Source organism: Aethina tumida, chromosome 5 (genome assembly GCF_024364675.1).
Source record: "Aethina tumida isolate Nest 87 chromosome 5, icAetTumi1.1, whole genome shotgun sequence".
In the NCBI taxonomy this organism is placed as follows: Eukaryota; Metazoa; Arthropoda; class Insecta; order Coleoptera; family Nitidulidae; genus Aethina; species Aethina tumida.
In genome coordinates this window covers 3,374,009-3,391,180 of record NC_065439.1, presented here as the reverse complement: position 1 = coordinate 3,391,180, position 17,172 = coordinate 3,374,009, and the positions used below count along the sequence as shown (strand labels likewise).

The 17,172-nt window shown below is 31.9% G+C and overlaps 2 long non-coding RNA genes and 3 other non-coding genes across 5 annotated transcripts; 1 reads left to right on the top strand and 4 right to left on the bottom strand.

Moving 5' to 3' along the window:
• Positions 1-402: 402 nt before the first annotated feature.
• Trnae-cuc (transfer RNA glutamic acid (anticodon CUC)) lies at positions 403-474 on the bottom strand. Its single transcript has one exon. It is a non-coding gene; the product is annotated as a tRNA-Glu (tRNA).
• Positions 475-886: 412 nt separating this feature from the next.
• Trnae-uuc (transfer RNA glutamic acid (anticodon UUC)) lies at positions 887-958 on the bottom strand. Its single transcript has one exon. It is a non-coding gene; the product is annotated as a tRNA-Glu (tRNA).
• An 811-nt stretch (positions 959-1,769) lies between these two features.
• On the bottom strand, positions 1,770-6,123 carry LOC126265655 (uncharacterized). Its single transcript, XR_007548152.1, has 2 exons — positions 5,722-6,123; positions 1,770-5,673 (listed from the first exon to the last, which is right to left on the bottom strand). It is a non-coding gene; the product is annotated as an uncharacterized LOC126265655 (long non-coding RNA).
• Positions 4,198-4,269, bottom strand: Trnae-uuc (transfer RNA glutamic acid (anticodon UUC)). Its single transcript has one exon. It is a non-coding gene; the product is annotated as a tRNA-Glu (tRNA).
• An 8,162-nt stretch (positions 6,124-14,285) lies between the features above and the next one.
• On the top strand, positions 14,286-15,806 carry LOC126265622 (uncharacterized). The gene is made up of 4 exons (XR_007548125.1): positions 14,286-14,515; positions 14,855-15,098; positions 15,466-15,709; positions 15,771-15,806. It is a non-coding gene; the product is annotated as an uncharacterized LOC126265622 (long non-coding RNA).
• Positions 15,807-17,172: the final 1,366 nt, after the last annotated feature.

Here is a 17,172-nt window from a genome sequence, read left to right as displayed (position 1 = left end):
GGGATTCCACCTCCGTTTATCAGAGGTCATGCGTGCGTTATTTGCGGTTTTTAGTCTTCCTACATTCGCTAATGTTGTTTCCCACGTACGACGACGGAATAAGGACACTACCTCTGCACGGGGCACTTACGGTTTTCGTTATTTATGAGGTACAGCCGAATTCGTTGTGGCCACGTATTAATGACAGGATATGCGTAGTTCGAAGGTTGGACGAAATTCGTGTTTACGTTAAACCCACAAGTATTTATTTATAATAAAATAAAAACGTGACAACGAATGACTATAATAAATTATAAACCACGTAGTATTTATTTATATATTTTATTACTTGCCCCATAACTTAAATAAATTTTTATCAAATTATATTTGTTTTAATACATATTTCTTATTGAGAAAAAAGTTTTCCGATACCGGGAATCGAACCCGAGCCTCCTGGGTGAGAGCCAGGTATCCTAGCCACTAGACCATATCGGAGCTTATAAATTATATTCTTCTTATATTATCTAATTTTCTTCTAAATTCCACGTAATTTTAGTTAAGTTAATATAGCCATAATTTGTGGTGTCTAAAAAAATTATAAAACACAAAAAATGTTTCAAAACGCAATACATGCCCAATGGAAACAAACAGAAGGGCACTAAGGGGAAGAAGATAAAATGCCCAGCTTATAATTTTTCATATTTGGATAGTTGATTATGCCTATTACATCAATCATCATAACAACAACTACCTGCACTGGGGGCTATTCCAGGAAATTGAAGAAAATATGAATACCTGATGGACAAAATCAGTAACTCCCTAACAAAATTTCGTAGAAGAAAAAACTGATAATTAATGTGATAATATATTGTTTCATATGAAGCAAAAATATTCAGTTTTAAAAAGTTTCCGATACCGGGAATCGAACCCGAGCCTCCTGGGTGAAAGCCAGGTATCCTAGCCACTAGACCATATCGGAGCTTATAGAAGAAGTGTTTATCTCCAGTTTTCTTATAAATTGATTATATATCAATTTAACAACAGAAGCTGCTCAACAGCTACGGTGCTATTGAAGAAAATATTCAACAGGGAGAGAGAAAAAGAGTTCAACTGACTGAAAGACCTACAAAAGAAACTCAGAGAAGAAACAAAACATATAAGGTAGAAATTTTAATAAAAAACTATTGGAAGAGAGGACATTTATCAAGTAAAAACCTGAGACAACAAATAAGAGGATTAAGACATTCAATTGAATTGAATACAAGGAAATAATAGAAAAATATAGCTATTAATACTTCCCAAATATTTACAAGAAAACATATCAAAAAAGGGCGGTGAAAGGAAGAAGATAAAATTCCCAGTTTATAATTCTTCATACTTGGATAGTTGAAGATTATGCCTACACTGAGTGGGTGCTATTCCAAGAAATAGAAGAAAATAAGACAGAATGCCTGATGGACAAAATGAGTTACTCCGTAACAATATCCACGTCGACAATATTTTAAAGAAGAAAAAACTGTAATAATATTGTTTCTATAACTTAGTAATAAATTAAAGAGAAAAATATTTATTTTTAAAATTTTAAAAAGACATATATATATAGATACATTATAAACCAGACATCGTAATAAAACTTACGAACCCAAATGAGATTATAATATTGGAAATATATGTGGCACATCTGCAAAACTATGAATATCAGGAAAGACTAAAAAGAACGAGATATGCTGTGAACTCACTGATGAAGGTGGAATACAACAACTACAAGGAAATCACCAGAGACGTTAACCTAGTTACCGAACTGGAAAACATCCATAACTGTCCTGTACACCTAGGCATACTTGTAGTTGGATGCTATGGAGAAATCCTAAACACCAGTGAGTTTAAAACATTGCTTGGACTTCTAAAAAGACTGGGAATCTCAGAAAAGGCTACAGAACACATGATGGTCAAGATCAGCTACTCGGTAGCTGTTTCAACGTCAACCATCATACTCAGACGGAAAAACTGTGATAACTATTGTGATAATGGTGTGCAATAACTGAACCTAGTCATAAATAAACCAACAATTGTGAACTGTGATAATTTTATTTACCTGTAAAATGACATTATATAATGTAATATTGAAATGTATGTTATATATATGTAAATAAAGTAGACCATATCGGAGCTTATAGATAAAGTGTTTTTTCCCAGTTTTCCCATAAATTGATTATATATCAAATTTAACAACAGAAGCTGCTCAACAGGTGCTATTGAAGAAAATAATAAATAGGGAGAAAGAAAAAGAGTTCAACTGATTGAAAGACCTACAGAGGAAACAAAACATATAAGGTGGTAGCGACAATGGCAAGAGATAATTACCGCAAATCTGGATCAGACAGCTTCAGGGACGCACTCAGAAGGGACGAAATGAAAACGGGTATCAAAATACCCGAAAGGTAATTGAAGAAGAAACTTCAATGCCAAGAAGAGCAAGAGGAGCGAGGCGAGGAGCGCCCTCCTGCAAAGGATGCCAAGAACGAAGAGTTGTAAGCCCCAGACAAGCTCGGAATGCTGAAACGATGAAAGATTTGAATGAGATGATGCAGAAATCTCTCTTCCCAGGTGTTAAGTCTGGACAATCAGCAATGGAGCGCTTAGAAGCAGTAAACACGTTGAAGGCATTCACACTGACCGTAACAACAAGAGCGATGGGATTTGGAACAGCTCATATATTCTACGTACTTTATGAATTTAACAATGTACCACACCGTATATCAAATGTATCGCATAGTACTTGCGGTGTTTGAAGTGAAGGTCAAGATGTGTGAAAGAAGTATAACAACAATTTTAAATAACGAAGATGACTACGCAAGATTGATTAGAGATGAGAGTCTCATCTCATCAGTGAAAGGAGTTACTGTCCTTCCAGATCAGATAACGCACGTGTTGAAGTCTGTTGGCAAGTTGAAAGTTGGAGACAAATTGTATGTCCCAAGAATGGCAATTGACGCGAATGATCGTCATGGCAGAATGGTACCACAGTCCGAGAACATTAGACTGTCCAACCTTAGAGAAGTTGTCGAACGGTTGAGTAATAGGAACACACCAGACGAGTATCGACGTAGATTCTATCGTCGGAATCCAATACCAGGTGCTATTTGGAGAGATGCCCCAAACAATCCAATTCTAGTGAATCCTGATGAAATAATGCCAGTAAATTACACCCTGGAAAACTTTGACGAGGACGTAGCGGATATGCAAGCAAAGTTGACGTTCCTTGGTAAGAAAGGTCCCAAATACTTTACACAGCCAGTGTTTTATGACCCAGAGTTCAACTGATTGAGAGACCTACAGAGGAAACAAAACATATAAGGTGGTAGCGACAATGGCAAGGGAAAATTACCGCAGATCTGGATCAGACAGCTTCAGGGACGCACTCAGAAGGGACGAAATGAAAACGGGTATCAAAATACCCGAAAGGTAATTGAAGAAACTTCAATGCCAAGAAGAGCAAGAGGAGCGAGACGTGGATAAAAAAACTGTGATAATTTTATGTACCTGTGAAACTAACAGTATATAATGTAATGTTGAAATGTATATTATATATGTAAATAAAGTAGACTATATAATATTTTTCTCCAGTTTTCCCATAAATTGATTATATATAAAATTTAACAACAGAAACTGCTCAGCAGCTGCGGTGCTATTAAAGAAAATAGTAAATAGGGAGAAAGAAAAGGAATTCAACTGACTGAAAGACCTACAAAAGAAACTCAGAGAAAAAACAAAACATATAAGGTGGAAATTTTAATAAAAAACTATTGGAAGAGAGGATACATATCAAGTAAAAACCTGAGACAACAAATAGGAGGATTAAGACATTCAATTGAATTGAATTGAATACAAGGAAATAATAAAAAAATATAGCTATTAATACTTCCCAAATGTCTACATGAAAACATATCAAAAAAGGGCGGTGAGAGGAAGAAGATAAAATTCCTAGTTTATAATTCTTTATACTTAGATAGTCGAAGATTATGTCTATTACACTGGGTGGATGCTATTCCAGGAAATATAAGAAAATAGGATTCTCAGAATGCCCGATGGACAGAATCAGTAACAATATCCACGTCGACAATATTTTAAAGAAGAAAAAACTGTGATAATATTGTTTCTATAATTTAGTAATAAATTAAAGAGAAAAATATTTGTTTTTAAAAATTTAAAAAGTTTTTCCGATACCGGGAATCGAACCCGAGCCTCCTGGGTGAAAGCCAGGTATCCTAGCCACTAGACCATATCGGAGCTTACAGATGTCGTGTTTATATCCAGTTTTCCCATAAATTGATTACATATCAAATTTAACAGGAGCAGCTACTCAACAGCTGCGGTGCTATTGAAGAAAATAATAAATAAGAAGAAAGAAAGAGTTCAACTGACTGAAAGACTTACAGACCTACAAGACTGGAACTAAAATCAATAGAACATGAAACAGAAAAGCAGATCATCAAAAAAGGAATATATCTTAAGTCACACCGTGAGATGCAAAAAACCAAAAGAAGACTACAATATTCTAAAAGACAAAGGATGGAGAAATTCCATCACTAACTTGTATTGAATACTAGAAAAATATATTATACCTACCAACAACCAGACAGACAAAATGATTACAAAAAGATGTATCAAAGAGCGATACACCACGTCGAACAGGTCCAATGGAACAAAATAGAAGAGGAATGGGAAAAAACATGCACTACGGTAAAATAGTAGTAAAAGAAAAGGAGAAGATAAAGTTTCCAACCTACAGTTCTCCATACCAATATCCTTCAAAACTATGAAAGTCAAGAAAAGTTAAAAAGAACCATATATGCTACGAACTCCCTAGTCAAGAAGAAGTTATCAGTTATGGTAACCCAGTAACTGAACTGAATAATCACCTAGACATACTTATAGTTGGATGTTATGGCGAAATCTTAAACACCATTGAACACACTAAATAAATTAGGGTTCTCAAAATGGTCACAAAAATAATATAGAAGGAAAACAACCAATCTGCCACCATATCTGCCTAATCTTAAGTGAAAACTACAAATACTTAGAACCTGTAAAATGGAAAAAGAAATCCAATTATTCAATTCTGGGAAAGGGAATAATGATTAAAACAAAGAGAACACGTTTATTTTACATCAGCTTCTTTTTAAAACTATTGAAAATGATGGATGATGTTGGTGAAATTTTCTCATTTGTACTTCTCTTTATTAGTTCATATTCTGATAGTATGTATGCTCTGATGAGCATTTTATTATCAATTCTATATATTTATATAATTAATATATATTTTGTTTAGTTTTTCAATTTCTTCAGACTCCATGTTCTTTAAATTCTGCATTGTTTCCAATTTCTTCTTAGTAAATATTTGGTTTCTTCATGCTGGCCACCTACTAAGTCCAGCTGCGCCCCAGCTACTCAGTTCACTGAGGTTGGCAGCTGAATTATCAGTGAATTTAATCTAGCTAAAACTTCTGTTTGATTTGTCTTTAGTTTTGATACATGTATCTAATTTTTCGTCTGGAATAGTTGAGTACATTTATTCTTAGCCAGTTGATTTTAAGGTTATGCTTCTAGTTCTTTCTTCAAAATTAATTAATTCTTAGTTCGAAAATTGATTGTTCATATATCTATTGTGTTTTTTCTTAATTTCCTACAATTCTAGATTTACAAGTTGTTTTTTTATTCAAAATTGTCAATGTTGTTTACCTTTTCCCACGTGTCGATAGAGAGGTTAAATCAGGTTAGTCTTCTTCTTCTTCGTCACCCGCATTGTGGGGCTCATCATTGTAGATCAGGTTAGATTATGACGTTTTATTATCTGTGGGTCGCTCACCCGTCTGGAAATAGCTTTTTGTATATTTGGCATTTGGCGTTTTGTCGTAGTTCTTTCATTATTAGGTCCACTGTAGTTTTATTGGATGACACGTCACAAATTTATAAACATACAAACTACTTATTCAGTTGTCTGCGTCGTTCACAACACAAAACTAAACACTTAATATACTTAGTGTCACTGTTATTATCAATTCCAAGTTAAATTCTAACTTATTTCACTAATATGACAAGTTTTATGTTTTAACCTAACTTTTGATGACAATCTAGACGTGGTCGACGCTTCAATGACGCGTCTGGGAGGGGGGGGTCGCTTACAATTACAATAGTGGACAAAAAAGTATATACTACGCTACGTATACTACGCGACAAAAATTAATAACATAAATAAAACAACTAAACTGATGAATTAATTTAATTAAAAGTTTATATTAATGACAACCTCCTTCATCATCATGAATTATCTACACTAATAATTATATTAGTGGACAAAAAAAGGAATCAAGTATAATAACATAAATAAAACAACTAATTAATTAATTATTTAAATTTAAAATTGATATTAATGACAATCTCGCTTTTCATGAGTTACCTACACTTAGATTCTGAAATGGAACAAGTATATTTATCTTGACCGGTCCTGAAACCCCTCCTAATTTGAGGAGTGTAACACTTGTTTTAATAATAGAAAAGCAATTTTTCAAATTAATCGGCCCGATGAAGACGGCTTCACGGTCATAATTATAATTTTTTTTCCTCCATTTGCCGACAATGAATGAGTATCCTCGTCCGCTACTGCATTATGGAACCCTTGACCAAAACCGGTCATCGAAAAATACTTAATAGGCTGCCTTATATGGAACGGTCAAGAAACGAGGCCCAAACAAAAATCTAACTAGAATTTAAAGCTGTTAGTATGTAAGTTTGGTAGATTTTTCCCCTGTTGATGTTATAACCTCAGTAATAATTTAATGAACGGTGAGTCAGACTAAACACTACCATTTCGGCGTTCGTGCATTGTGTTTTGATTTATTTATTATTTATTAAGTGATGAATGACCGTACACGCTTTACAACTCGTTTGAACTGCGCTTCCATGCTTTTGTGCTGCTTCAAATTCATGAAGGCATCTTCCCATCATTAAATGCCTCCTACTGATTTGCTGGTTTGTCTGGGCAGTTCTTTTATTGCTAAACAAACCACCTACTAGAGTAAATAAAGTTTTTAAGTTATTTTAGTTGGTGTATGTCATTGGAAGTGACGACCTCGAATGATCTTTGAAAACGAAAGTGGCAGAACGCAATCGAAAACAATAATGCAATGTCAATGTACCACGTGCACTGATACAAAACTCCTCCAGACAAAACAATGCATGACGAAACACGAACCGACCACAACAAGGAATTCCATTAAAGCTCGTGACATATCCCAGCAGCAAGATTATTTATCTAGACGGCGAAATGAAATTTATGCGGTGCCATTGTTGGCCTGGAAAAATTGGGCGGACTGTTTAAATACTGTGCACAAACCGTGAGTCAGTCAATTGTTTTAAGGCAACTCTTCCGTTGCCGTGTCACTAGCACGATGTAACGCAATAATGCTACTTAGCGCGGGCAGGAATCATGGTGTGGGGGTCGAACACGGACAATTAGGAGGCTCACTCAGTGAAAACACACCAGCCCATTTAATTGAATAATTGACCGGTTTTCGGGTCTGCACGGCAAAAAGAGGCGCACCGCGGCTCAATGACAATAACAATCTCGTGCAGTTTTTCAAAAGGCATCGATGGGAACAACAAAAAAAAACCAATGTCATTAATCCACCAAGGTTTTATAAAGGACTTATCTTGTTTTGGCTGAATTCCACTATTGGCAAAAAGTGTTCCGCTTCTGACAATGATCAGGCAATCTTATCCTTAAGGTTAACAATAATTTGAAGAGTAATTAACAGAACTTAACAGGAATAGTTTGCCTTAACTAAGCACTTTTTGACATTGGGAAGAACTTTCTTGTCCATCCAGAATCTGACACTTTTGATCTTCTCTTCAACTCAGAAGAGTTACTATATATTTGTGTATTTTGTTTTAAAAACTGTGTTAATATTTCTGTGATAAAGGTTTTCAAGCATCTCCTGCTGCCCTTCAGAATCTAACACTTATGATATTGCCTTCAACTCAGAACAATTATTATATATTTGTGTAGATAAAGCTTCTTTATTTGTTTTAGATACTGAGTTAATATTTCTGCTAATAAAGGTTATCAGGCACTTCCTGCTGCCTTCCAGAATCTGGTACTTTTGATATTCTCTTCAACTCAGAAGAATTATTATATATTTGTGTACTTTTGTTTCAAATACTGTGTTAATATTTCTGTGATAAGGTTTTCAAGCATTTCCTGCTGCCCTTAAGAATCTAATAATTTTGATATTGTCTTCAACTCAGGACAATTATCATATATTTGTTCAGATAAAGCTTCTTTATTAGATACTGGGTTAATATTTCTGCTAGTAAAGGTTATCAGGCATTTCCTGCTGCCTTCCAGAATCTGGCACTTTTGATATTCTCTTCAACTCAGAAGAATTATTATATATTTGTGTACTTTTGTTTTTAATACTGTGTTAATATTTCTGTGATAAAGGTTTTCAAGCATTTCCTGCTGCCCTTAAGAATCTAACAATTTTGATATTGTCTTCAACTCAGGACAATTATCATATATTTGTTCAGATAAAGCTTCTTTATTAGATACTGGGTTAATATTTCTGCTAGTAAAGGTTATCAGGCATTTCCTGCTGCCTTCCAAAATCTGGCACTTTTGATATTCTCTTCAACTCAGAAGAATTATTATATATTTGTGTACTTTTGTTTTTAATACTGTGTTAATATTTCTGTGATAAAGGTTTTCAAGCATTTCCTGCTGCCCTTAAGAATCTAACAATTTTGATATTGTCTTCAACTCAGGACAATTATCATATATTTGTTCAGATAAAGCTTCTTTATTAGATACTGGGTTAATATTTCTGCTAGTAAAGGTTATCAGGCATTTCCTGCTGCCTTCCAGAATCTGGCACTTTTGATATTCTCTTCAACTCAGAAGAATTATTATATATTTGTGTACTTTTGTTTTTAATACTGTGTTAATATTTCTGTGATAAAGGTTTTCAAGCATTTCCTGCTGCCCTTAAGAATCTAACAATTTTGATATTGTCTTCAACTCAGGACAATTATCATATATTTGTTCAGATAAAGCTTCTTTATTAGATACTGGGTTAATATTTCTGCTAGTAAAGGTTATCAGGCATTTCCTGCTGCCTTCCAGAATCTGGCACTTTTGATATTCTCTTCAACTCAGAAGAATTATTATATATTTGTGTACTTTTGTTTTTAATACTGTGTTAATATTTCTGTGATAAAGGTTTTCAAGCATTTCCTGCTGCCCTTAAGAATCTAACAATTTTGATATTGTCTTCAACTCAGGACAATTATCATATATTTGTTCAGATAAAGCTTCTTTATTAGATACTGGGTTAATATTTCTGCTAGTAAAGGTTATCAGGCATTTCCTGCTGCCTTCCAGAATCTGGCACTTTTGATATTCTCTTCAACTCAGAAGAATTATTATATATTTGTGTACTTTTGTTTTTAATACTGTGTTAATATTTCTGTGATAAAGGTTTTCAAGCATTTCCTGCTGCCCTTAAGAATCTAACAATTTTGATATTGTCTTCAACTCAGGACAATTATCATATATTTGTTCAGATAAAGCTTCTTTATTAGATACTGGGTTAATATTTCTGCTAGTAAAGGTTATCTGGCAATTCCTGCTGCCTTCCAGAATCTGGCACTTTTGATATTCTCTTCAACTCAGAAGAATTATTATATATTTGTGTACTTTTGTTTTTAATACTGTGTTAATATTTCTGTCATAAAGGTTTTCAAGCATTTCCTGCTGCCCTTCAGAATCTAACACTTTTGATATTGTCTTCAACTCAGGACAATTATCATATATTTTTGTAGATAAAGCTTCTTTATTTGTTTTAGATACTGAATTAATATTTCTGCTAATAAAGGTTAACAGGCAATTCCTGCTGCCTTCCAGAATCTGGCACTTTTGATATTCTCTTCAACTCAGAAGAATTATCATATATTTGTGTACTTTTGTTTTTAATACTGTACTAAAATTTCTGTCATAAAGGTTTTCAAGCATTTCCTGCTGCCCTTCAGAATCTAACACTTTTGATATTGCCTTCAACTTAGGACAATTATCATATATTTGTGTAGATAAAGCTTTTTAGTTTGTTTTATTTCTGCTAATAAAGGTTAACAGGTACTTCCTGCTACCTTCCAGAATCTGGCACTTCTGATATTCTCTTCAACTCAGAAGAATTATCATATATTTGTGTACTTTTGTTTTAAATACTGTGTTAATATTTCTGTGATAAAGGTTTTTAACCTTTTCCTGCTGCCTTTCAGAATCTAACACTTTTAATATTGTCTTCAACTCAGACCGATTATCATATATTTGTGTAGATAAAGCTTCTTTATTTGTTTTAGATACTGAGCTAATATTTTTACTAATAAAGGTTATCTGGCACTTCCTGCTGCCTTCCAGAATCTGTCACTTTTGATATTCTCTTCAACTCAGAAAAATTAGTATATATTTGTGTACATTTATTTTAAGTACTGTGTTAATATTTCTATGATAAAGGATTTTAAGCATTTCCTGATGCCCTTTCAAAATTTAACACTTTTGGTATTGTCTTCAACTCAGACCAATTATCATATACTGTAAATACTGTATTAATATTTCTGTGATAAAGGTTTTCAAGCATTTCCTGCTGTTTTCCAGAATCTGGACTCAGGACTATATTTTCTTGAGTATTTTGGTCAGTTATCACATATTTATGTAGATAAAGCTTCCCCATTTTTTTTCACTTCTATTTTACTATTTGTACTGTTCACCAGTACCATTAATTTAATTCTTTCATGCTGCAATTCTTCATTCTCATCTTATTTCAATATATTTTTTTTTAATTGGTACTACTGTACCGTGACTTTGTACATAATTATTCATATATCCTTGTATAGTATTCCTGTATAATTTGTTTTATTTTTAATCCTAAAACCATATTGTTTTGTGGGTTATCCCTTAACCACTTTCCCTCTGTCTTGTTTCCTCCAACAGTTTGATTAATTGAGTTAATTGGTCTAGTTAGTCAAGATAGTTGATTTGGTACTATTGGGTACTGCGGTATTTAATAAAAATTTTATTTTATTGAACGAAATAATACTTAAAAACACTTTTCTTGAAAACATCAATTAAGGAAAGAGCAGTACTTCGAGTACTATTGCTTTAAGCAAATGCCCATGAATAATAAATGAGGCTCTAATCATAAAAAAGTGAAATGTTAATTACCCTAGGCACATTATCATAGCACACATTTTTGCCGCCGTCGTTTGTTTTGTAAAACATCCGGAGGCCCGAAAACACTGCGTACGACGTGCGACCATTGGTAGTGCGTCAATCGTGTGTCGACATAATCTAAACAAGTCGGCATTCGTTAAGTCATGCGTTTTTTATTATTATTTACATTCGAAGGTTAAACTGGATATAAACATTTTTGTAATCAACATTCGGAATAAATGCGGTTGCAAATGCGGCCGCGGCGGACGAGTTAAACAATCACCATCGTTATTTATTACAATAATCAAAGGAAAGAAATCGTACAATGCTTTATTATACATTTCAACTTATTTATGGATGCGCTGGTCGATATTTTAGCACACACGTAATTAGCCCCACGGAGCTTCATCATTATCCCACATGTGCACGTCGTATATTACGTTATTAAGTTCCAAATTATAAAGCGCAAGCTAGCGTGGATAAATTCAATAAACATTTATTATTGCTCACACACTTGGCGAGCAATTAATTGCTTTTAATTTATTAATATCGACTGGCGCATCTGTGAGGCAACGCAAAAAGAGAAAACCATTCGGTGGGCCCGATGGTGTTTTTATTTTTCTTTCACTTGGCAATTGTAAACCATTTCAAGTGGCACTTTTCACTAATTATTGCGGACAGAAAGTTTAATTGAGACGATAATCCTAAATGTGCCACGTGCGGTAATTACACAAATACGTGGACTAACCGTGTGTTTTACTGCTTCGAAAACGGTTTACTCAGTGTAAATACGCAGATCTCGGAATTGTCTGTAGAACTTTTCCTTATTAGTTTCGTAAATTCTCCCGTAAAGCAAATAAGATTTACATATATCAATTTACAAATGCTTTTAGCACTTATCAAGCATCAACCATCAAATATTAAAAATGAATAATCAATCATCAACCATGAAGTAACTGGATTTTTGTATCAATAACGAAGTTTCAGTCATCAAACTTCAATAATTTATCAAGTATCAACAGCATTCATCAAGCATTAACTATGGAGCATCATAAATCAAGCATCAAGCATCAATAATCAAACATCAATCATCAACCATGAAGTACTAAGCACCAATTGCACAGTAACATAAACTGTGAGTCTTCGATTACCAAGAAAACAAATATTTTTAATAATTTTTAACATTTTTCTTACAGTTTGTTTTGAAAATTAACTATTTGATAACGTTTAATGTATTTAAAGCATTAACTATCTATCATCAAGCATTAATAATGAAGTTTTAGTCATCAAACATCAATAATCAAACATAATTTATAAAACATCAAAAGCATTTATCAAGTATTAACCATCGAACATCAAAAATCAATCATCAAGCATCAATAATTAATCATCAATCATCAGCTATGAAGTACTAAGCACCAATTGCACAGTAACATAATCTGTGAGTCTTCGATTACCAAGAAAACAAATGTTTTTAATAATTTTTAACATTTTTCTTACAGTTTGTTTTGAAAATGAACTATTTGATAACATTTAAAGCACTTAAAGCTTTAACTATCTATCATCAAGCATTAATAATGAAGTTTTAGTTATTAAACATCAATAATTAGATATAAATTATAAAACATCAAAAGCATTCATCAAGTATTAACCATCGAACATCAAAAATCAATCATCAAGCATCAATAATCAATCATCAATCATCAACCATGAAGTACCAAGCACCAATTGCACAGCAACATAAACTGTGAGTCTTTGATTACCAAGAAAACAAATATTTTTAATAATTTTTAACATTTTTCTTAGGGTTTGTTTTGAAAATTAACTATTTGATAACGTTTAATGTATTTAAAGCATTAACTATCTATCATCAAGCATTAATAATGAAATTTTAGTCATCAAACATCAATAATCAGACATAATTTACAAAGCATCAAAAGCATTCATCAAGTATTAACCATCGAACATCAAAAATCAATCATCAAGCATCAATAATCAATCATCAATCATCAACCATGAAGTACTAAGCACCAATTGCACAGCAACATAAACTGTGAGTCTTCGATTACCAAGAAAACAAATAATTTTAATAATTTTTAACATTTTTCTTACAGATTGTTTTGAAAATTAACCATTTGATAACGTTTAATGTATTTAAAGCATTAACTATCTATCATCAAGCATTAATAATGAAGTTTTAGTCATCAATAATCAGACATAATTTATAAAACATCAAAAGCATTCATCAAGTATTAAGCATCGAACATCAAAAATCAATCATTAAGCATCAATAATCAATCATCAATCATCAACCATGAAGTACCAAGCACCAATTGCACAGCAACATAAACTGTGAGTCTTTGATTACCAAGAAAACAAATATTTTTAATAATTTTTAACATTTTTCTTAGGGTTTGTTTTGAAAATTAACTATTTGATAACATTTCAAGCTTTTAAAGCATTAACTATCTATCACCAAGCATTAATAATGAAGTTTTAGTCATCAAACATCAATAATCAGACATAATTTATAAAACATCAAAAGCATTCATCAAGTATTAACCATCGAACATCAAAAATCAATCATCAAGCATCAATAATTAATCATCAATCATCAGCTATGAAGTACTAAGCACCAATTGCACAGTAACATATTCTGTGAGTCTTCGATTACCAAGAAAACAAATGTTTTTAATAATTTTTAACATTTTTCTTACAGTTTGTTTTGAAAATGAACTATTTGATAACATTTAAAGCACTTAAAGCTTTAACTATCTATCATCAAGCATTAATAATGAAGTTTTAGTTATTAAACATCAATAATTAGATATAAATTATAAAACATCAAAAGCATTCATCAAGTATTAACCATCGAACATCAAAAATCAATCATCAAGCATCAATAATCAATCATCAATCATCAACCATGAAGTACCAAGCACCAATTGCACAGCAACATAAACTGTGAGTCTTCGATTACCAATAAAACAAATGTTTTTAATAATTTTTAACATTTTTCTTACAGTTTGTTTTGAAAATTAACTATTTGATAACATTTAAAGCACTTAAAGCTTTAACTATCTATCATCAAGCATTAATAATGAAGTTTTAGTCATCAAACATCAATAATCAGACATAATTTATAAAACATCAAAAGCATTCATCAAGTATTAACCATCGAACATCAAAAATCAATCATCAAGCATCAATAATCAATCATCAATCATCAACCATGAAGTACCAAGCACCAATTGCACAGCAACATAAACTGTGAGTCTTCGATTACCAAGAAAACAAATAATTTTAATAATTTTTAACATTTTTCTTACAGATTGTTTTGAAAATTAACCATTTGATAACGTTTAATGTATTTAAAGCATTAACTATCTATCATCAAGCATTAATAATGAAGTTTTAGTCATCAATAATCAGACATAATTTATAAAACATCAAAAGCATTCATCAAGTATTAACCATCGAACATCAAAAATCAATCATCAATCATCAACCATGAAGTACCAAGCACCAATTGCACAGCAACATAAACTGTGAGTCTTTGATTACCAAGAAAACAAATATTTTTAATAATTTTTAACATTTTTCTTACAGTTTGTTTTGAAAATTAACTATTTGATAACATTTAAAGCATTTAAAGCATTAATATCTATCATCAAGCATTAATAATGAAGTTTTAGTCATCAAACATCAATAATCAGACATAATTTATAAAACATCAAAAGCATTCATCAAGTATTACCCATCGAACATCAAAATTCAATCATCAAGCATCAATAATTAATCATCAATCACCAGCTATGAAGTACTAAGCACTAATTGCACAGTAACATAATCTGTGAGTCTTCGATTACCAAGAAAACAAATGTTTTTAATAATTTTTAACATTTATCTTACAGTTTGTTTTGAAAATTAACTATTTGATAACATTTAAAGCACTTAAAGCTTTAACTATCTATCATCAAGCATTAATAATGAAGTTTTAGTTATTAAACATCAATAATCAGATATAAATTATAAAACATCAAAAGCATTCATCAAGTATTAACCATCGAACATCAAAAATCAATCATCAAGCATCAATAATCAATCATCAATCATCAACCATGAAGTACCAAGCACCAATTGCACAGCAACATAAACTGTGAGTCTTTGAATACCAAGAAAACAAATATTTTTAATAATTTTTAACATTTTTCTTACAGTTTGTTTTGAAAATTAACTATTTGATAACATTTAAAGCATTTAAAGCATTAATATCTATCATCAAGCATTAATAATGAAGTTTTAGTCATCAAACATCAATAATCAGACATAATTTATAAAACATCAAAAGCATTCATCAAGTATTACCCATCGAACATCAAAATTCAATCATCAAGCATCAATAATTAATCATCAATCACCAGCTATGAAGTACTAAGCACTAATTGCACAGTAACATAATCTGTGAGTCTTCGATTACCAAGAAAACAAATGTTTTTAATAATTTTTAACATTTATCTTACAGTTTGTTTTGAAAATTAACTATTTGATAACATTTAAAGCACTTAAAGCTTTAACTATCTATCATCAAGCATTAATAATGAAGTTTTAGTTATTAAACATCAATAATCAGATATAAATTATAAAACATCAAAAGCATTCATCAAGTATTAACCATCGAACATCAAAAATCAATCATCAAGCATCAATAATCAATCATCAATCACCAACCATGAAGTACTAAGCACTAATTGCACACCAACATAAACTGTGAGTCTTTGATTACCAACAAAACAAATATTTTAATACTTATAAAGCTTCATAAACAAAATAATAGCCTTAATAAATATTATACGTTTATTTGTTTTGATAAATAACCACGGAATAACTTTTTTAACCACCTATGAAGCCTTTACGGCGTCAGCAAAAAGTGAAAACTTGTAAGAATTTCATTTATACCACACGGTTAGCGATTTCTTGAAAATTCATCGCGACAATAATAACTCCATCTAAATACGGCTGCCTAATTCAGCTCCGTAAAAGTGGCTCGATAAGGAAAGGAAATGCGAAGTCCGTTGGACACTTCGGACTTTACAGTTTGTCAGGCAACTTTTTGCCCGCTACCATATAGACGGTTATGTGTTTTATGTGTAATTGTTTACGTATTTGGTAGGCTACGAAATATGCTCGAATCAAATACAAATTAATTAGACGTCATTATCGGCTAATAAATTAGCATTAATTGACGACGTCTCGATAATTCGTCGTGAGAGCACCACACAGCGCTAAAATGGATGGAATTTGTTTGTCTTATTCACTAGCGGCTTTGTGCCGGACAATGGACGGCTTTAAAATATTAACACAATTTTTATAACGTCTTTAATTGTCATGTAGTACATATTTATTAAATCGTCAATCGTCAGTCATCAATTAATTGACACCGATTTGATAATTCGTGGTGTTAGACAGTGGTAAAGTTAAGTACTACAACCATTAAATGTCACATGTTAACAGTAAATCACCAATCATTAATCAACTATCACCAATCACCAACCACAACATATATTTCTGTCACCAATCACCAATCACCAATCATCCGTCACCAATCACCAACCGACAAAGTAAGATAAAATTGTTGGTGACTTAAAATCAATTGATATTTACAACAAAATTATAATGAATGAGTATGACATTTTGCCATTAAAACCAACACGGAAACTGAAGTAAAAGGGAAAGTAAAACAAAATAATTATAATAATTATGTGTGCATTAAAGACAACATATAATCATCATTTTCATGTTTTCGTCATTTCCTAACTTAATTAAAACACGCGTAAACACTTTGCCTACATTAATTGTTTCCATTAAATTGAGTTAAAATAAAATTGGTGATAAACAAATCGCATTGTACACTTTTAAAATAGTTT